At 40.6% G+C, this 22,362-nt stretch overlaps 1 protein-coding gene across 5 annotated transcripts in view; it reads right to left on the bottom strand.

Annotated features, from left to right (window-relative positions):
* The window catches only part of NDST2 (N-deacetylase and N-sulfotransferase 2), a 131,728-nt gene that overhangs the window by 89,274 nt on the left and 20,092 nt on the right, over positions 1 to 22,362 (bottom strand). For all 5 annotated transcript variants that reach the window (XR_014618614.1, XR_014618615.1, XM_084290294.1 and 2 more), the window contains exon 2: positions 16,362 to 16,441. The gene's annotated coding sequence lies outside the window, so the exon portion shown is untranslated. The remainder of the gene's footprint in view (positions 1 to 16,361; positions 16,442 to 22,362) is intronic.

Here is a 22,362-nt window from a genome sequence, read left to right as displayed (position 1 = left end):
TCAAAAAAAAACAGCAGGGTAACAGAATAAATTGAAATACACAACCCAAGTCTCAGTGCTGATTCTGTTTCAGCTCCCTCAAAATCAAACTGTTAAATAAAACAGATGCTCACCCTTTCCCCTACCCCTTATGAATGGTAACATGAAGCTGAGTGCCTATTAGGAAGCTAATCCCAAACCACAGTACCATGCAGTATCCCACAGGACTTCCCCCCTTTTTCCTCTCTGTATCACTTTCTCTCAACTCCATCTGACATGGGTGACATATTTCTGGTAAAAAGCTGCTTCAGCAGTATATTTTTGTAAATGTATTTTTTTTGCAGCCAACCAATTTCAAACCAGAAAACCAAAGTCCTGCTCATTATTTTATGTGACTAAAAATCACAAGTCCACTATGCATGCATCTATCTAGGGAATACCTAATGAGCTTTGAGATAAAACAATACTAGGATCTTTACAATAAATTAACTAAAGAATGGGATGGTAAATTCACATATATCTCATATATATTATATTTACTTTTGTTTTGTATATATTCACACACAGCCATGCGTTTCTGTTGCAGTAATTAGAAAATTCCCTTTTAACACAGCAGTGGCCAAGCTGCTAACCTCTTAGCATTTTGGAAGCAGCTTCCACAAGAGGAAAAGCAACCTTGCAGCAGGAAAACTCCAGCAGGGCGACAAGAGTCAAACAACAACAGACCAGAGAGCATCAAATGGAAAGTGAACTCTTGTGAAGCTCAGCCATGCAAAAGCTGCTGATGATACTGGGGAAGATGTATTTGTTCAGCAAGTTTAGGAACATACAGAAGGTTATTAATAGTTTTGTATAGAAATATTTTTCACTGCAATGCTTTGAAGAGATACACTGAAAGAAAGAGCTCGCAATTGCTTATTAGCAATAGTACAGCTTTTCAAAAGCACACATAACAAATTTGTACTTATGACCTTAAATTGGAACACCACCCACTGATGGTGGCGTTCTGTGCTGGTATGGTCCTGACACATCAGGTTTTAGCTGAGAGGTCATAAAAATATTTTTCCTCTCCTAACAAGTTAATGTACACGGAATCCTTATAGTTGGAAAAAATGCCTGAATGTAAATTCTACACCATTACTTCCAAAAGTGAAATCCACACACCAACAAACAATGCCGGGTAGTTGCTTCTGCCAAACTATTGGGTGGTCATCAGTCAAAACAACCCCTTCAGTAAACAGGAGAAGCTTAAGCCTTCCGCCATTAACTAAAAATTCTCCCGATGCCTTGTAAAGCCACAGTCATCTTGTATGAAACGTAGTAAGTCACAACAAAATAAATATTTTCTGTGATATTTTAGTGCTATCATTTTGATTTTTCTGCTTTGTAGCCCCATTTCATGCACTTCAGCAGTAACCCCAACACCACATTTCAACCCTGGGCCTGTTAAAATCCATGATGCTCTAATATTTGCTTTAATAAGTACCTTATTCAGGAGGCTGTTTTGACACTACCAATAATCCCTTGAGTAGGCAACCAGTGCACATGGGGATTCCTGGACTCACACTAAGCACAGGCTCCTGCTAACTTCAGCATCCCAGCCACAAACCCAGGCAAGTCAGACTGCAGAAATTCCGCTTCTCGCGTGAGGCAGCACTAAAACGAAGTCTAAAAGAAGTATCTCTGAGAGAAAGAGGTTATGCCAGAGCACGCACTATATTGACTCATTCCTTACCTTTCCCTTTTAGTTGCAGAGGTTACCTCACCCCTCAAAATACAGCCGTAAGCAGAAGCAAGAGTCATGTATGAATCTTCTTTCCCTGGGTGCTTTGGGGAAGCAGGAGCACGCACTCAAGTGAGCATTCATGCCTCAGCCAGCTTGAGGACAAGGCTCTGCACCAAAGTCCTTAAGACCTTCTCACGGCTGCTGATTTCATCCAAGGAACTGAAAAAGCATCTCAGCAGGACACTGCCAGCCTCCTTTTCACTTCCCTCTCTCTGACTGCCAGTCCCTGGCAAGTGAAATGTCAAGAACCAGGCAGGGGCGGTGTTTGGAGAAGGAGGGATAAGAGATTCTCACCATCCATCAACCTCAAAACCTATTCAGCCGACAACTTGAATGGAACTGGCATTTCATTCTCCATGGTAACACGAGATGGAAGGAAAGAGAGAGAGAGAAAGAGAGGACAGACCCAGGAAAATCTGATGCCGAAGAAGCAGGGGAAGTTATAAACTTTGCAACTTCTCTTTGCCGTGCAAGTTGTGCGTAGAAGGGGGAAAAGCCCTTTCCTTGCTCGCACAGCCCCAGGACAAGCGGACCCCCAGTCACGGCGAGGTGCCCCTTCTGTGAGCAGCGTGCCGGTGCGGAGGAGGAAATCCCTTCTGCACAGAAGCTCCCCTTGAACACAGGGAATTAGGGAAAACGGCAGATTATGGATAATTACCCCACAGCGAAGGGAACTGCCTGAAAGGGAAGATACTGTCACTCCCCGGACAGTACTTCATTGCTACAGATCGAAACCACCGATGCTTACCGAGTTCGTGTGCCAGCACCAGCCACAAACTGGAGCGGAGAATTAGCATCAACCCTCTTGCCTGCTTTGAACATTACTTTATTAAGCCGAATTACCTAGATGCACAGAGACACACGGACTATTTCATCTTTTCCAAGGCACACCAAAATTAAGCATGGAAGCAGCTAAACTTAAAACTCGGGCAGCACCTTCGCCGAACTCACAGGAGCTCTGGGTAATTCAATTCCTATTAACATTGCAGGCCTGGCCATCTTCTGAACTTTATTCTGCTATTTTACATTCATAACTTGAGCTGTCACAGCCAGAATGTGCACAACAGGGAAATTACATTTGGATTCATGCACGTTTGTGTTCCAAGCCGGCCCCATGCAGCTACTGAAAGAGTCTCTGGCTAAAGCACTTATGCAAGATAACCAAACAAAGGACTGAAAAGCTCTGCAAATCCTGGCTGCTGCCGCTGCCATCTTATTTCTTTCTCAATTCTTTACACAGATTCTTTCCTGAAGGCCACATTTAAATCTCCCTCCCCCACCCAAGCCCACCACCTCTCAATTTGCAGTTTGTTCTCACTTGGGTTTTGTATCCGGGACAGGCTGTTGTGTGGTACCTTTTAAACCCCTATCTATACAGTCAGCTTTTTGTTAGAGGTGACCTGCAGAGTTGGTTTGAATTCTCCCAGTAGTCATCAGATGTCAGCAAGTATGTTAAAAATGTATTTTTTTTTTTAAGCTATCATTTTTCTTCATTATTCCTATTTCAATTTTGGACATTCACCTTGGAGGTTCTTTCGTAAGTCCTTATTTATCATTCATGACACTGCAATTCATATGGCATGTTAATACACGCCCCTGTCCACAGAACTTCAGCTTTTATCTATCAGCCATGTCGAAGCTATGTGAATACATTCTTGCTTCTGGAAAATACTTTCATCCTGGGAGAAAATGTGGTTTTCTCCTTTGTCTCCCAAGACTCGGAATCTTGTAAAAAAACAAACGGCAGCCTCAGAGGGAGCAGCCCTAGTCACTTCACTTCTGCAGCCACTTCCTGCTGCTCTCCAACGCATCTTCCTGAGAGCTCCTTCACCTCAGGCAGAGGGGGACATATCTACCTTTTGAAATGTACTTCAGGAGCATGGATGTAGTTTCCTTCTTCCCTCACGACTTTAACAAGAGAAATGAGGCTGTTCCATTCTCTCTCTCCCAGCCAAAGCCAACTGAACTGAGAGTGACACAGCAGCTGCAAGATGTTACTCCCCTACAAATATAAATAGGCAAATAAATGCTGTGAAATGCATCCACACAAACAGATGAATTCAGTTCTTTTCACTTGCTTTTGAAGATAGATGGGAATTCCGAGAAGGCATTTGCATCCTTCTTTTAAAATCTATTCTACCCACATCTATTAAGATGAGGATATATGAGACAAAAAACTTTTAATGTTCCTTTCATAGAACAACCTCAGAGTACTTTGTTATTTTGCTTTGTTAAGGAAGCACGAAAAGAAAGACAGTATTTTTGCCACTTGTCACAAAGCAGCAGCATCTCCCCTGCAGTTGCTGTTCACTGAGTTTCACCTTGATCCTCTTCAAGGTTTGAAAGCATTATTGTTTATCTGTAGCTCAGGGAAGGGATTTTCTTTCTCTCTGAAGCTGACTGTAACATACTTCAAAGACTTGCCGTCTACTAATATCATCCACTTGTCTTGCTGTGATCCAGACTCCACACCAATGGAAAAGGAGAGCTTTCCCAAATCCATTCTAGCAGTGTATTTCAGGCAAGGGGGAAAGATACTACCACAGTGTTACCAATAGTCAGAAATGTGCCAAAAAGCATTCCAAGAGCAAAGAGTCATACCGACCATATTTTTCTACTGCACTTTTTTCTACAATCATGAGAAAGGGAACGTAGATGTGTCTCACCAGCAAGAAACATGTTTTGGAAATGAAATCTCCAATGCATAGACTAAAGCTAGCATCACAAGGCACCCTACAGAGAGGTACTGAAGTGCAGCGAGAAGCATGCCCACACAGAATCAAGGTCTCACCCAGCTTCCTAAGCAGAAGAATAAACAGTACAGTGCGGCCAACATTCAAAGGACTGCCCACCATGTGTGCCTGTCATGCAAGAATAAAAGCTGGAATACAGCAATAGCTTCAGGCTGGCTGAGAACGAAGCCGACTTTGGTTGTGATCGAGTTTGGTGGTCTGCACACAGTCACAAGAGCTGCCATCTCGCCTGGCTGCCATCTCACAGAGCAGCGAGGCAGCAGTGAGCTGCGCTGCTGCGACTGGCTGGCAACACCATGCCACGGCAGCCCATGGTGCACCTGCTCGGGGAACAAACACAGCTTCATTGGCCACAACTGGGAACCCAGAACCAAATGCACTGCTTTTCCATGCAGGTGTCCACTTGAAAAACCATGGCTACCAAGAAAATTAACAAGAGAAGTTACTACACCCTAACAGTGCTATGATTTAGTGGTGGAACATTTCACTGCAGCTATTCACTGAAGTACCACATTAAAAGAGCAAGATGAGTGTGTATTTAAAAAGTAAATTAATTAGAACTTAGCAAATATGATAGATTTGGAGTTGAGTATCCATCTACCCTACTAGCACAGCAGAAACTGAGACAGAAGTTAGTGTCCAAGAGGAGATGTCTTGAAAGATGCTTTAACACAATGGACAGATGCCCCAGCCTCATTCACTTTACATGTGAAAACACTGGGGATCAAACACTCTGCTGTTCCTGCTCACAACCTTGAGGAAAAGCTCAGTCAGTCAGATACTCCATATCCACAAGTACTCACAGAGAGGGATACTGCGCAATAAATTAACACAAGAGCAAAAAAAAACAAAACAGCAAAAAGATGGAAGAGCTGAGGGACTGGCAGGGCAGCCAGGCCTGACACCCACAAGTCAATGTCAACTATTATGCTTTTCTGGTCCTCGGTGCCCTTTTATTTCATATAAACCAGAACCCTTCAGCCCCAGAATAATGACACATTTATCAACTTGACAGGGCAAAAGATTCATGTCCAGGAATCTCCACCCAGGTCTGCAGATACCCCGCTGAATGCCATGGGTAAAAATAAAAGGCAATGCCTCTGGCTTCTGCACCTCTAAAGACAATTTCTAATCAACGTGGCAAAATAAAGAGTTCACTCTTATGAGCAACATGAAATAAAACTCAGATTTTACGTGGCTGAAATGAAGATGGGAGAAAGAACAAGCAAGAAAGACAGATATTTAATTATAAAGATGCAGAAAATGAAACAATCAAAACAACTTCACGTGCATCTTTCAAAGCATACATTAAAAGGGCTTCTAGGAATAAAACAGACTAAAAAAACAAACATGGTGAGAAAGCACACAGAAATCTTCCAACAAGTTCAGAGCTCAAACAATTCTGAGGACAGCATTCTGGAAATCCAAAGCATCTTGATTTAAATTGACAACCATAGCTCAAATATCTCTGAGCTATTCTCAATAAAAGTCATTCCAAGGTAGGAATGAACACGGCCGGAGAGAACACGAAGCGAGTTGACCTGGTTGCATAACGCGGTGTCATCAGCCAAAGAGCACACGGTACCGCTGAATTTCCAGTCATGTCCCACTTCAGCCACACAACCCCAAAAGGAAAGGGGTCCTCACCAATCTTCTTATTTTCCTAACTCAGCATCTCAGCAGCTTAACTATCTATAAATACACTTCTCTCAAGGAGAAACCGACTTCATTTAATTTTGTATCATTCTGCAAATACAAGGGCAGTATTTAGACCAGATGGCACAATTTACTTCAGCCTTTCTGCTACAACTAACTAATCCAGGATTTCTAAGCTACTTTCTAGTTTTACACACAGTAATTCTGGCTGGCAAAAAACAAAGAAACTTCCCCTTCATTGGGCGAAGGGAAAAGCAGAATCAAACACTTTCTAACGTGCCAGCTGCGCAAAATGTTGCATATAAATACGAAGAAGAACTATAAATTACATTATTATTTTTTTTACTCACCCCCACTCCAAAGATATCAAAATAATGCAAAAACCAGATGAGGTACCGTGCAGATGTGACCTAAGAGGCCTCAAGCACTGACAAATGAGTAACTTCTGTAACTTTCAAGGCAACCCAAGTTCCCAGCTGCCTGCTTCTCTTCCCCAGTGTAATAAGATATAACACGAATTCAGTTTACAGTATGATGCCATATTTTGGCTGGAAGGCATATGAGCTCTGAATTTAACAATGTGTTAAATTGGAGTGTAGCACCTGTGTCTTACTACCAGCCTGCTTGATTTCCCCAGGGCCAGAGATGTGCCTGCCACCTGGAGATGGGCAGTGCTGCCTGACTTGCTCTTCCCGGGCAGAGCAATGTGGGCTCCAAGTCCCAAGCCTGCCTGCAGCCCTTAGGCACCTAAATAGTGGTGGGGAAGGAAAGGGCACTTTGAATGCTATCAGACGCTTCTGTGAAAAGGGATCGTCCCTGAAAGAAAATAGCTGCCTCTGTTTACAAGCATCTCTCTCATTATCCCCTCCCACTTGCCCGAGCCGATACAAGAAATGTGGGCATACATCAGACAACTGCTTCAAATGACCACACCGTAGACAGAAGCAGCAAGACCTGCTACAAACAGACATGTCAGGGGATGCTGGTCTCTCCTACCGAATGCTTTAAAACAAGCCTCTCGGCCACAGCAAGGGTTCTCATCAAATGCTTGCATTCTCTCACAAGGTATCTTGCTGGCAAACATGGGTAGTACAATGCATAATGAAAAGGATCAAGCCTTGCTGCCCAAAAAATAAAATCAGACAGCTGATTTTACCAAGGGTTAAAAAAAGAAAAAGAAAAAAAAAAAAAAAAAAAAGAAAAGGTTGCAGCTCTCACTAATGGCTTTGTAAGTGCCTGATTGCTAATGCTAAAAGCTTCCTACATTTAGGTTGTGAATTTGGAAGGGAGAAATTAAAAAAGGTGTGTTACACGCTGTCTCACAGGCATGTCAACTTCTGCCTCTTCTCTGAGATAATTTGTACATTGCAGATTTTTGCATTTCAGAATTTCATCTTCATTTGGAGCTGCAATAAAGGGGATGTGTTGCTGAAAGCACTTCGTATTTCTAGGCTGACCTTCTGTTCACTGCTTCCCCACACAGACTAACGCCAAAATAACAAACCAGTTCTTCTGTCCTGCTGCCTTTTCTCTCTCTGACCTCCAGTAGTTATTCAACTACTCCCAAATATTCTGTGACTGCTTGGAAAAATCTACTTTATATTCCCACCCCCTCAAACCATTCCTCTGTAAAACAGTTAATCTTGAAAATACAGTGCTGTCACCTTCCTTGTGCAGGTTTCTGCCATTGCTGTCTCTATGGAAACAATCACAACATCAAATATGTCAGGAAGAATCATTTATAAAATATGAAAGCACCAAAGGTAAAGATTTTACATAAAAACCAATCAAGACAAAATTAGCTTGTTAGCAAGGAAACATTGGCTTTAAAGATTTTCAAGTTCATATGAAGTCCTAGGGTGAAGCTGCAGTCAGCTTTGGCCAGGAGAGAGGTGCCAGTGCAGCACCAAGCATAAAGTCACACAGCCAAAGGCTGCGAGTATCAGCTGGGACAGAGCACTGCAATCATCCCTTTTCCATCCATTTTAAACACACAAATGCAGACGCTAAACAAAAGTAAGCCAGTGTGTCTCCAAAACATAACACCAGCATGAGAAACAGACATGCAAGGAATGGGATTTGTTTCCTCTGAGATTTAAAAATCATTAAGTAAGGCCCTTGTAGCTTGCTTTGCCTGTATCTCAACAGCAATTCAGTCATCTTCTCCTCTGTTCACCAACTTCATTCAAATCCACAACAGAAGCGAAGTTAAAGCCAATTATTCTTAGCTTCCCAACCAAACAAAGATTTAAAGCATTTCTTAGAGAAACATCGGCTACAGAGCCTAGCTGGACAGCTATTCTGCTGTGTTGTGGCTTCAGCAATGCAAAAGCAGAGTGCTTATTATTGCTGTAAGAATGGGTTCATCCAAGCCCTGTATGTGCAGAAGAAGCAGTTTTCCCCCACTCGCAAAGCTCGCCACATACTTCACTTTGACATGTTGACTCAATTATAGCACACGGGAGCCTCCAGGGAACAAACACAGCTTTTTGAGACAACTCCCTCCCCACCACACACACACATGCTCTCCGTGCTTTTTTAGAAGCTCATTTCAGTGAATGTTTTGCCTTTCATCATCCCATTATTCTCTCTTTCTCTCCCCTCTGTGCATTACTGCAATGTACCCCCCTCGTGTTGCTGCTTTTCCTCACCTGTACTGGCTTAGAAAGTAAGCTACCTCAAATTCAGCTACTGAAGTTAAAACACTGAAAGCAAAAGCAAGAGGGATTCGTTATGCCAGCCTAAGAAAACAGAGCAAGAAAACAGCTCAAACACAAATTAAGAGCCACAGAGCATGAGGAACATTAACATGGGGTAAATTGAAAAAAAAAAAAAAACAAAAAACAAAACAAAACAAAACAACAACAACAACAAAAAACAAAACAAACAAACAAACAAACAAAAAAAAAAAAACACACACACAAAAACACAATAAACCAGAAAACATCATGGACCCTAAAGACTAAATGTACTGTTTTCTTAATAGTTCCATGGCAAATGGTAAGCACCAGGTGCCATCTCAGGTAGAGGATACAGGCTGCCAACTAGTCAGTGGTGGACGGATGATCCTGAAGATTGCTCGCTGCCTTTAGGGCTTGGCTGAAGAACTTCTGCACACCCTCTGCCGTGAGCACTATGGACACACACAGCAAACTGCTGCTTCCTTACATTTAGATACTCCCAAGTGGCTCAGTAAAAGAAATAATCTACGGCATTCTCAACTTAAAAATGATTTTTTGACTGGATAATATTTTCCTGACTGTTAAAAACTTGTCAGATGACTTTCTATTTGTCACAGAACTGGCCACTTGAGCAGCAGCTCAGGTACTGTAAGATGGAATTACTCCTTTTGTCACTTGAAACATATGCTTTTGATTTTCAATTTCCAAAACATGAGATTACACAGTTTGGCTGAGATTTCTTCTATTAGACTGCAGCAGTCAGCTGGGATGAATCCAGAAGGGAACGGGAAGGAGAGAATGACTGAAGGAATTCTGCACCATCAGTATGGTCAGGAAGAACAAAAGTTATGAATTACAGGACTGAGAGGAAACACAGAACAGAGAACAAGGTAGACTGAATTAACCACAGTCTTCTGTGGGGGCTCCCCCTCCACCCAGAAGCATCTTCTAGAAACAGAATTTCAATGCATTGTTTCCCTGGTAGTTAATGATTGCATTAGTTCAAAACATCAGGAGACTTTATGGTAGTACAGAAGACAATAAGTCAGAGCAGGAGTTTATCTTGCTCAAATATTGGACAGTTTGAGAGTAAGCCACTCCCTTCTGGTTGAAAAGTTTCAAGAAATCCTAAATTAAAATATTCATGGACATAATCAGTATTTAGAAACTGACGGACACATTGTACTGTATGAGCTCTTACCCTCTTCCATCTAGTTCTTGTTTTCCCTTTTTTTTTTCTCTTTTCCTTTCCATCAGTCATGCATGCCCAGTCCCACTGATTGCTATCTGCACCTCAGAATTAAGAACAAGCATGGCCATGAATTCCCCAGACAAATCAGGGCATAACAAAAAGCACTGCCTGTCTGCAGTTCAGGTTTGCTTCTCTTCGGCTCTTCTGAGTAACTTTGTTCTTGTGTGGATGAAGAAATGTAAAAAAGGAGGTTTTAAACTACCTGTGCTGAAACATTCACTAATTCCAAAATATATCATTTCACCTTTGTCACATACTGTAGGAAGTTTCAAACTTTTAAACTTGGAATTGTATTTGTGTGTCACCGTGCTACTTGCTGTTTGTGTGGGTACCTCTGTCCCTCTTGCAGCCCCTTCATTGCCTTAAAAGAGAGTGGAGAACTGCACTTTGAAGTGCAGGTAACAGGATGGTATCAACGCAGTATTTTCAGTATTATGACCTGTTGTGTACTTCGAGGGACTATAGTACAACTCTCAGACCAATTATAATAGGCTACTCTAATCAGTTTGATGTTAATTACAGCGTGACCTCTAGTAAAAACTGCTCTTAGGACTCTGAACAGTATCAAAGTCAGTGCCACAACATCGAGTTGAGAAAATCTAAGTGGTAAACACTACAAGCTTCTGCATTTACTGTATGACTGCTGCTGGATCAATCATACCACTGAGATCAATAGGAGAGATCGTTAGCAAAACTCCTTCATGTACACAGAGGGAGCTTTCATTTGGGGGTTATTACAGAGCACTTGGAAAGGAAGCTTAAAGAACAGCAAATCCAGGTTAAATTATCTCTGAATAAGAAGCCCAGAGCATGATTTAAGATACCTTAGTTTACTACATATTGACTTCCTATCTTTAACATTTTAATTTCACCTTTCCCAATGCACCTGGGAAAAGAGGTCTTCAGCAGTCAATGCACTGAAGTTCTCCCACCCTCCACAAGCATTCAGAAAACAAAGTGCAAGGTAGAACGGCTGTTTCAAGTGAAAACATTGTCTTGTGATGGCAGATTTATCAAAAAATGAAAGCTGATTTACCAGACTCTGAGATGGGTACTTTGTATTGATGGAGAAAAGGACCCCAGAAGGATCATTATGTCACAATAAATGTCATCCCCTATAGCCCCGAGATTGGTTACTTTCAATCTCATCACTTGGATATAACTTTCAAAGATCCTCTTAACAGGAAAGATCTTAGAAAAAAATGAATACTAAAACTTATCCACTTTATGAAGGGAAGACCTAGTCAGCTGGGGCCAAGGTTATCTTATCAGCTTCCCACCTCAGCAGAAATACTTAGGGCAGGGAAAATGAAGTCCCTCGATAAAGTCCCCGAAACCTGATGCATCACGTACGTAAGCAGTCAGAAATGTTGCTTTCTTAGTGTGACTAGAAGCATTGCCACAGTTAATCATCTAAAGCAATATTTGGACATGTACCCAAACACATCTGAAGTCCCTGCCTTGGCTGCACGAGTTGACCAGTGGGCACTAAAGGCTGAAGAAACCAGGCAGACTGGGGTAAGAGACTGATAGCAGAGAACAGAGCAGTTTCACAAGCAATTATCATCACGGCAAACCAGTATTGGTGTGACTCAGTTGAAGATGACAAAAAATTTTGCAGGTCTTGCTTACAGAAGGGCATATGAAGGAAGCAAATATAGAACCAAAAAGAAGCAAGAGGTCATCGCTAGTCTTTGCAGTGATGTAGTGCTGTCTAATGGAAAAATGTACATACAGGCTGAAGCAGATACACATTTAATCTTCCCAGAATATTCTTCCTTCGCATATCCAGAAAATAAATTTGTGTCCGTTACCTCTTCCCTCTTTGATTATCTGATTAGTGAACTAAATGTCATCTTCTTACTCTGTCTTGGACTTTCACCCTAATAGATTAATGAAAATTGAAAAGCTGAAACATGGGGTAGAAAACACTCCATTTTCTATGCTTTTCACATGGCATTGCAAACTGAAAGATACTTTTCTTACACATTCCCAAGGTTCACAGGTACAAATCACAGCCAAAAAGGAGGAAACAAGGCCCTGCACACAGTATAACCAAGCCACAAATGTGGGCTAGTCAGATACTGACTCATTACCAGCAATAGTCTGAACTTGCTCCAAACGTTCTGATACTCTGAAACAGAGCACCAGCAAGGCAAATAAGCTTCAGAAGATTTATTTCTTTTGGCAAATGAGTGATTTTCAGTCACATAACAGCTTTCTTTAAAGAAAATAAACAAAATGCAAACCATCCTACTGATTCTTCACTGTTCAAGAGGCCACACTGAACACTGCCTACAACCGAATGCAGCTCTCCCAGAGCCCAGCAGGCTCCCTGGAGCAATCACACACTACCAGAACAGTCAAAATCAACATGTGAACCCAGGTCCCCATTCTTCATGGTATTCCCCAGATACTTCAGATATCCCTCCGTATTAACATGAAAGGTACAGATCACCCGCTTAGTAAAAATGAGCTGAACTGCTCAGTAAATAATACATTAATTCCGCAAATTAATTCCCTCAGTGCTATTTGTACCCCTTTGCTTTGACATAGCAAACTAAGTAGTTATCCTGCTGACAGAATACAACCTCTAAATCCAGATGAAGTTTGCCATCCATGTGGAGAAGAAATAGGACAACAATCACGTAACACACCTTTATCACATTTTTAACACGCCTCTGGAAACTGGGTATGTTCAGCAAAAAGCACAGTGTAGGAATTTAGACAGAACAAAATGAAACGCCTGAAAGCAAGATTGTTGGCAAGGAGCTACTCTCATCCAGATGAGGAAGGACTGCACTTCTCAGCAATTTTTCAGATGCTACACAAATTCAAAGCTTGTACTTTGAAGAATTTCTCCTGCCTTTCCTAGTTCACGGGAAATTCCATTTCTGCCAGCCAATTCAAGGGGAACTGAACAGCAAATTCCATTAACTTGAACTCTGAGAAGGCAACTCGGCTACTGTGAGTCACTGACAGCTGGGAACAATCCTACCAGCTTTGGAGGCTCACCAAATTCAGTGCAATATCCACCCCCATGTACTCTAGTCCACAAAAGCCAGCAAATCGGAAAGGAATCGCAACGATGCTGCTACAGTCTACTTTAAAAAATCCCTCAACAGAAAGAGCCTGCTGCAGGCAGTTACTGATAATTCAGCCCTGTGTGCCTACAGCTCCTCAGAAAAGCACTTTATGTTCAAACCCCTCATTTCTAAAACAGAGCTCTGAACTTCTGGTTCAGAAAGTCTGAGCTTCTGGTTTGGGTGATGATCTGAAAAGGAGGCTGAGACAGCTTTCCTGCAGTACGTGCTCTTACAGCCACCTCCAAACCATCAGTTCTCTGGGTACACAAAACGAAGAGCAGCAGGTAATGCGTTAACGTACGGAGTCCAAAGATCCCTCTACACTTTCCACATGCATCAAAGGCAGCGTTCAAGCCTTCCTCCATCACAAATCAGAGCACAAAGAAACAGATACTACAGAGCATCAGGGATGAACCATCAGCTCCTTTCAATACCTAAAACTACACTGCTGAATCCAACATTTTTTTCCAAATGAAGAAATGTTCTATACCTCTGGCCTCATCAGGATTAAGGAAAGCCTGCACTATGCCTGTTCCTGAAAGGCCTCAAACTCTCATTTTATTTCCTGCCTGTCCTCACACTAAAAAACGCACCCCAGATCTGAAATGGGTTTCGCTAAATAGGCTGCTTGATGAACAGATCCCACTTTTGCATTGTATACTGCTCTCGTTAGCCATGTGAACCTACTGCATCTCCACAGCTTAGCCAAGTACACAAATACCATGGAATGCATACAGTACATCATTCAAAAGGATGAAAGAAGTGACAAGAGGAAAACAGCACCTTGATTCAGATCACCAAAACTCTATCTTTATAAAAGAGCATTTGGAAACAAAGAAGATGGGTATATTTTTTGTTTGTTTGTTGTTTTTTGTTTTCTGATTGAGTTTTTGTGTGTATTCCTTTCCTTTCCTTAGGAATCCATTCCTTTTGAGAGGACAACAAAAACAGAAGTACCCTTAATAAGTGGCCTAACACTTTTCAACATATAAGCTTTGTTTGGTTTTAGGGCCTTGTATGCAACAGCAAGCTTTAGGGAAAAAACACGTAACCTCCAACTCAGTCATACCATTGAGTCTTGTGTGATTTAGCTGCTAAACATAAAAACACCAAAGATACTTAGCCTCAAAAGTACCATAGGAATTGCTGAAATAGACCTTGCTGGAAATGATTATTCTCAACAACCCCCCAGGTACAGAGAATTATTCCTTGTGAGTAGTTAATAAAATTACAACCTCATATCTACAACTTCTTCTAGGCCTCACATCTACCTCCTCACATCTACCTGCCATCTCCTGCTATTAAGTTCATGTCTTGCTTGCATGCAAATCCTTCTGCATGTGATATTCCTCATGATTGCTCTTCACCGCTTCCTGACAGCAGAAACATGCTGAGCACAACTGGCAACTGCAATCGATATCGTTGTGCCAAATGTCAGCCAGGGACAGCCTTCTGACACACAGAACTAGCGGTGAGTTTTATGCAGTGTACTACTTATTTTAGTGTCCTTCTGTTAAGAGACTCTGAGTCTCCTTAGTCAGGAGGGCTTCTCTGATAGCTGTTATAAGGGAATCACAGAACAACACTTTGCTCCACCTGGCATACTTATCTATGCACGAAAACAGGATGAGAATCTTCCCTTGCCTTTCAAGATTTCAAAGGTATGCCCTGAAACTTATTAGGCTTTTTTTTTTTTTGAAATGAGCAAAGTAAAAGAAAAAAGGGAAAAAAAAAAAAAAAAGAATAATACCTTTTAGACTTTAAACATCTCTATTAAAAGCTTTACTACGGGAAACAATACCAGTAACAGACCAAATTTCAATCTACTTCAGTATGTTCAAGAACTAGAAATGCAAGTTTCAAGTCCGAGAGTCCAGCTTTCTAATGGAATATACAATATTTGCTTTTAATCTTGAACATTCTCAGATATTTTTCTTCATAAAGTCAAGATATTTACTTTATATACTTTATTGTATATAAAAAGCCTCTTTAGTCTACTAGTTGCAAGTTTCTAGAATGTTTTACCCATGACTCTCTTCAGACCCTAAAATATTAAGCTAATGACTCTAATGCAGGGCGCTTTTATGGGTACAAGTAGATAACACCCATGTTTTTAAATAAAGAGCATGAATGAAGAAAATTGTCTGCAGAAGACCAATACACACATAATACCTAACAGCATAAAGTTTTATGGATGCTCTTGAAGAATGAACTTCAAACATTATGCATCCTCATTTCTGATGGTTAATGCAGTCATATGAAAAACAGACCAATACAGACTTTATGGCATCACATATTTACTTTCATCTACCCTTCCTTAAGGTACTAATACCGTTCTATATACACAGTTTTGTTTGTGTGTAGATATTAATCTATAAAATCTACAAACACTATTTCACAACCATAAAGCTCTGAGATGTTTTCAAAAGTTCCCTTCTGTGCTAATCCTCTGTTGTTTTAATCTATACACTGCCAATTGAAAACACTTGTAAAATGACATCCTCACCCCCACGCTGCACCTTCACATGTCTGGCACACTCAGTACTTCACTGACTCAAGGGATATATTTCTAGAAATTCCTGCTGAATTACTAACAGTTCCTTCTCTGTCTTGGCAGTGCAACAGCATTAAACTTATCCCCCATCTCACAAGCAGCCTTTTCTAGTTGATAAAAGCCTCTTTTCTTTTTCATTTTCTTTCAACTAATGCTTGGGTACCTCAGTCAGTTTCAGAAGACAACTGATGTGTTAGATGTCAGATCTGATGTAGAATTCATACAACTATGTATCAAATGGGTAGTCAAGCACCCCTCATAGCCATCCTTTTCCATATTGGTCACTCAGTAGGAATCATATTTGCATTACTGTTTATTTTCATGGTCTTTGAGATTTCTGTTGCTGTAAATGCTGATCTGTGAATTCAGAGGCCAGAGATGCTCGCCTTTCAGCTTCTCTGGTCTGTGGTGCTGCAGAATGCCACACAATTTACGCTAAACCAGAATTTAACACTGCTTTGATGGCTGATGCTCAAAGCTTTATGAGCTGGTAGATTAGATTCTTTCCACTGCAAACCTAGATACACTTCAAGGTGACAGGTTTGGTGAGTTTAAATTTATCAGTTCCTAGGAACATAAATCTACATCAAAGAGGATGTAAGTTAAATACTCACCCTTTCAGCAGCACCTTTGTTCAGAAGCCAGCATACAGAGCAAAAGCCAACAATGCCTGGCTCACAATTGCACCCTCCAGCTGGGGAAAAAAAAAAAAAAAGAGCAAAATGAGTCTGGATCGGAGATAGATGGAAAAGAAAGATCAAAGATTACTTTATATGAGTACAAAGATCATTGCACACGCATTGAACAAATCATCATATTTTGTTCTAAACTTGTATCATTCAATGAGACGGTTGTGCACATTATTGTGCCTCCTTAAAACCCAGCAAGTAGAAGTAACGACTGTATTTCTTAGTCACCGAAAGTGATCCCAAATTATGTAAAATGTAAAGTAGGAAGGGAAGGAATACGGTAAGAACCTCCTGGCTTGTTTAAGAGTTGACAGTTCACCAGTCAGAGTTACAACTTCCACACTGGTACACATCACGGCACTCAGAACCTGGCTTTAAATTTCACGTGAAGACTTTTCCTCATAATGGAAGAGATAAAACACCCCCTTAGATTAAGCCCTCTATATATTGGAACTCAGACAGCAGCTTAAAACCTTGTACAGATCCATGTAGAGACCACGTACCGAAATGCAATGGAGCATCATAAATTAGCTTTGTCTTAGCTCTGTTTGAAAACTAAGGTTCCATTTCTACGCTTTATAAAGGAAAACCCCCCAAGCTGGTACACTTCCCAAATTCTTTACATAATCTCCTCACATTAATTCCAGGGCTGCTTCCCAGCCAACAGGAGTCAGCCAGCATATGCCAAGCACAGCCACGTATTTCCTCTCACGAGCCAGCGACGTGGGCTGCTGCTTCATGGGGTGACTCCTCATCACCTCCATTTCAGCACACCAGAGCTGACCAGGCACCTGACAGCCCATCCAGAAAAGAAGCGACTGGCACCGCACAAGATTTTCAGTTTCATGGCCAATTTGGCACAAACCAAACCAGAAGTTTAGGGCAGCTCTCCATTCTCTCAGATGCAGTCAAACTGACTTTCTGGCTGCAATTTAAGACACAGTTCGGTTCATTAAGGAAAAATTCTCTGCTGCTAAAAAGGTTTACTCCTGATCTCACCATCCCTTCCCTTGCAGGCTGGTTGAATGTAACACAAATAGTAACTCACACTCTGGGAGCTCCATCCCCACCATTTACCGAGATGAAATCAGAAACAAAACAGTGCAACCAGACCTCCATATCTGAATATTAGTTAGCTCCTATTCATTTCCAACCGCAGCTTCTAGGCAGCGTGCAGCAACATAATGCTGTTCAAAGTCACTCACAAATCTTATTCACCTTTCTCCTCCCCTTTCATCTTTTTACATTGTTTGCACTAATGCTCCTTTTTTAAACATATTTTCTAAAGAAAGGCAGCATCGAGCATTGGTATGCAATAACGCAGATAGGAATCAGCAGGAAGCATTAGGGATGCAAAAATACAGAGTTAAGAAAGGCTGCCAACTTTCCTTAATACCTCAAAAGCAAACAGAAACTAAATGGGTAAAAGAGCCTTACTAAATTATCCAATCTATTTTCATCTGAAAGCTGACTCTTTGATGTTAGATTATTTTCTGAAATTTTCTACCAGTTTGTATAATATATGTTCTTCCACCCTTTCCTTTGGGGAGACTAGGCCATACTTTAATATATTTTACAATCTCATTCCCTTGTTCCTAGTTATATCCCTTCTTACCTTATTAAATTAATTAGTATTCACCTTTCAAGTATGTGCCTCTCAAATATTCGTAGACTGTTATCAGACAAACATGTGCCTCCCTACATTCGTAGACTGTTATCACTCCTCAAAACAGCACTTCTAGTTATCACATAGGCAAGGCAAGCACATTTGCCCATCAGTCCCTCAGTCTGCAGTCATTTGTCATTTTTCCCTCAGCTCTCTTCAATTGGTTTACATCTGTCTAGAAACAAGATTTTGGGGCCTGCAGTCTTGGCAAATTAACTCTCAAACTTGTTAAAGAAGGGAACTCCTCTTTAATTTGTATAACCCAAAATCATATTAATTTGATACTTGCTGTCACAATGCATCTGCAAACTGACTTATCTGCTGCACAGCCACCCACCCCAAAGCACACTAGTGTTTTTCTAGCTTCAGTCTCCCCCGAAACAGACTTCAGGTTAACATTTTTGACTGTATTCTCTCTATTAGCTCCCTACAAATGGAAAATATCTGATTTTTATACTCCTTCCCTATTTTTAACATCTCTAGTGCTTGGTTGTTGCGTCCTTTCTTCACCTACATTTGATTCACTTCCAACTCAGCATCAGAAGTTAGGAAAAATAATTAGCCTGCAATAACGTTCTAAAAAACATACATTTCTCAGTAAGTTACAGTAAGACAGGGTCTCCACGTGGCTAACCATGATTTTCAGTGCTGCTGGTAATGTGTTTACATTTCTGCGATTCCCTGTTGAGAATTTCCTACTCTCAGCTTAACTTATCTAATTTAATAAGACAAGACCAAACCAGACAATCCGACATATCTTAAGCTATGTATGATACACAGTTAAACCAACAGCACTGTCAAAACAAGGCGTTTATCTTCCTTCCCCTTCCTTTCCCACACATTAACCAGACGCACACTGCTTTTGTCCAGCCACCACTGCCCTGTGAAGCTATACGCTGTGATGACCGAGCCACTTTTCATTTTTAGACTCAATTCATTGTGAATCTGCCTGCTTCTAATGGCACTCACTATGCACGCAACTGTGCAGGGGCTGGAGAAAAGTGGGACTGTGCATGAAGCCATGCCAATGAAAAATGCCCACTGTATATTGGCGTTGTATTTCCATTTGTCAGCAACACCTCAGTACAGGAACATAAAACTGAAAGACTGTAAATTGGGAAGCCTGCAAAAACCCCAGGGCTTTTCAAGAACAAAGGGAAGACGAATCACTTGGAGCATGTGAACACTGAAGATTTTAGCATGGATGCAGGGACAAGATGAATTGAACACAAGGTAGATCTGTTAAGGAGCTGAATTCTTTCAAGGATTAGGAAGAAAAAACCTGTGGAGCAAAGGAATACAAGAACACATTGTTTATTGGAACTTTCTCAAAAGATTTTGTGAAGTCCTTCACAAAGGGCTACTCAAGTCACTGTGCAGGCAAGGAGAACAAAGTACTGTCACAAGCGGGAAGCTGGCAAAAAGAAACAAAACGAGAATCACCGATGAGTTTTGAGCATGGAAGAAGGGTATTTGGGGAGCTCTCAAACATTAGCATCGATTTTCTTGGTTTGTTATTAAATATTTGCAAGAGGAAGCAAACATAAAATTTCAACTGAATACAACTTTCAGTGAGGATGATTAAATGCACAGAAGATTTTAACACAGAGAGAGCCCTTGGGCACTTCGCACCCAGAGCAATGAAGAGCATGAGAAGGAAATAAGGAAAAAAAAAAAAAAAAAGAGAGGTCTTCTGATTATGAGCTTTATTAGTAAGCATATAAGAATTTATGTCACATCAGTCATTTGGTCAGTATGGCAAAAAAAAAAAAAAGTAAACAAGGCATTTAAAAAATATATTGACATTATTTATAGTAGCATTCTTTAACATATACTTTCTCAACATGCTTCCACCTTCAATGTGTTTCAGTCCACCGTGGCTGAAAATGTATTTAGCAGAGAGAGAAATCCTCAAGAAAATGATCAGGGCAAAGAATATGCTTAAAACCAAGGAACGCTACAGAAACAATTTTGGTACCCTTAAAATCACACAGAACAGGCTTGGAAGGAAATTCTTTCTGGTAAGATCAGTGACAACTAAAGCATTCCTGACACATGCGCCTTTTATCTCTGCTAAAGTCTTCCAAGGCAGAACTTCAGGAGGTCCCTAGTCAATCCAGTCTACTTCTTAACTACTTGCACTGCTGGAAAGCTTTTCCTAAAGTCTACTCTAAATTCTGCAATTTAAGCCCTTCACATCTGGTCTTACTCTGTGTGAACACAGAGGAAAAACCGTTCTTCTTCTCTTTGCAGCACACTTTAAAGTTTTTAAATTAATTTACCTTCTCCAGCCTGAACAATCCTGTCTCTTTCTTTCTTTTCTTGTAGGTCAGCTTTTCATTGCAATTGCTTTCTCATGAGCTATTTCCAGTTGGTCCTGATCTTTCCTAAGTATGGTGTGCAAATCCGTCTGCAGCATTCCAGCTGACATCTTACCAGTTCACGCTAGAGAGAAAGATTACGTGTCTCAAACGCTGGGCTCCTTCACATGCATTATTTGCATTGTTGACTCATGTACAAGGTATGATCTTCTACACCACCTGCTTCTTTTCCACAAGCCTGCTAACTTAGCTAGCTAGCCTTCTCTGTTCAGTATTTGTGCAGATAATAAATCTTGACTAAACAAGTTGTTTACTTTAAGTGATAACAACACACACAGTAAAATCAAAAGTTAAGTTATTTAAAATGGAAGGGCAGAATTAGAGGAGAAGCAGCCATGCCTATCTATGTAAACCATTATCAGAGCAATATTTTTTTAAGAGCTAGTAAAACATATGAAAACAGAAATAAATTTAGTTTCAGACACAAAGGAGACAGGCATTTACACCGTTTTGTTGTGCTTGTTTTTTTTTTAGTCTCCTTGCTGTTCAGCAGGATGTATGTGCTTAAATCTCTGAAGTGTTTCTGAAACTCTCACACCTAATGACATAATTGTCCATAATGGAGATTTTAGTACTTCCCCCAAAACAACTGACCATCAGGCACCACTGGAAACAGAACACTGTATTGTACATATATCACTGCTCTGCCTGGGTCTGACATTCTCATCCTATCCATTTCTCTATTTCTCCTAAGTGCATTTTGTGATGCAAAATAAGGCACAAAGGAGACTGGGTTGTATAGCAATAAGAATTATAATATGAAAGAAATAAAGTTACGAAATGATGGATATAAATTTTTCTTGTATATATTTGTGCACTGACCTATGAATTCAGAAAGCCATCATACGGTATTTATGCCAAGACCTAAAAACACCACCTACAGTTAAAACAAGAAGTTGTATTTCATGACCAGATTGTTGAGAAAGCATTGTATCATTTTTGTTTCAGCTATATTCTCATTGCTATTTATACTACAGCACACAGCAAGAAGCTTCAGACAAGATTAGGATTGCTATATATTATGAAATCTATCCAAACACATACACAGGCACACATCCGTATCTGTGTATATAATCTGATTTCTGTATACCAAACAGAAGACAGTCCCTGTCCCACATACTTTTCTAAAGAAACAGAGACACACATTAGAACAGAAGTCTTATCCTAGTTGAAAAGAACAGAACTAAAGCAGCATTGAAATAAATTACCAAAGCTAACGTGAAAAGCAGAATGAGGGACCCACGTCAAATTTCCTAATCCCAGCTACAGCATATTAAGCACAAAACAATCCTTCTACATTCCTTTCCCTAATCACCAAATCACACTGATGTACGATGTCTACGCTTAACACTCGTTCGCAGTAATACTGGTGCTAAACAACACATAACAATTCTCCAAAAGCAAGCAATACTTCCACGTGCCTGAAATCCATGAATTCATTCTTTACCATCGTGAATTTAGGAAACCTGCATCACTGCTTTCCTTCTTCCTTCTTTGTCAGTTCATACAAGAGGCCTACAAAGATACAGTTTAAGCAAATGATTTATTCCATAACTGAAACAAATTCAGAACTCAGTTACTGCAGTCTAACTGCTAGCAATTGGTTAAGTAAGGAAAACTAAAAAACTGGTTTAGATACTGGACCCTTAAATTAAAAGTATCACGGAGTGCTACTAGAACAGTTTGGGTGGAAGAGGGGAATCACATTTGGAATAAAGTACAGCACCTCTACATGTGAATAAACTTTACGAAACAGAGGATTAACTGAAAAAAAATCACTAAAACTGTCAGATATTTTCTTCCACGCTTGAAAAAAAGCATGGAAAAAGAGGTAAGTGAGCATATATTTTCATGAAGAAAATCAGAAACACTGTATGAA

This window comes from Netta rufina (genome assembly GCF_964035555.1).
Source record: "Netta rufina genome assembly, chromosome: 7".
NCBI lineage: Eukaryota > Metazoa > Chordata > Aves > Anseriformes > Anatidae > Netta > Netta rufina.
This window is presented reverse-complemented; position numbering and strand designations above follow the sequence as displayed.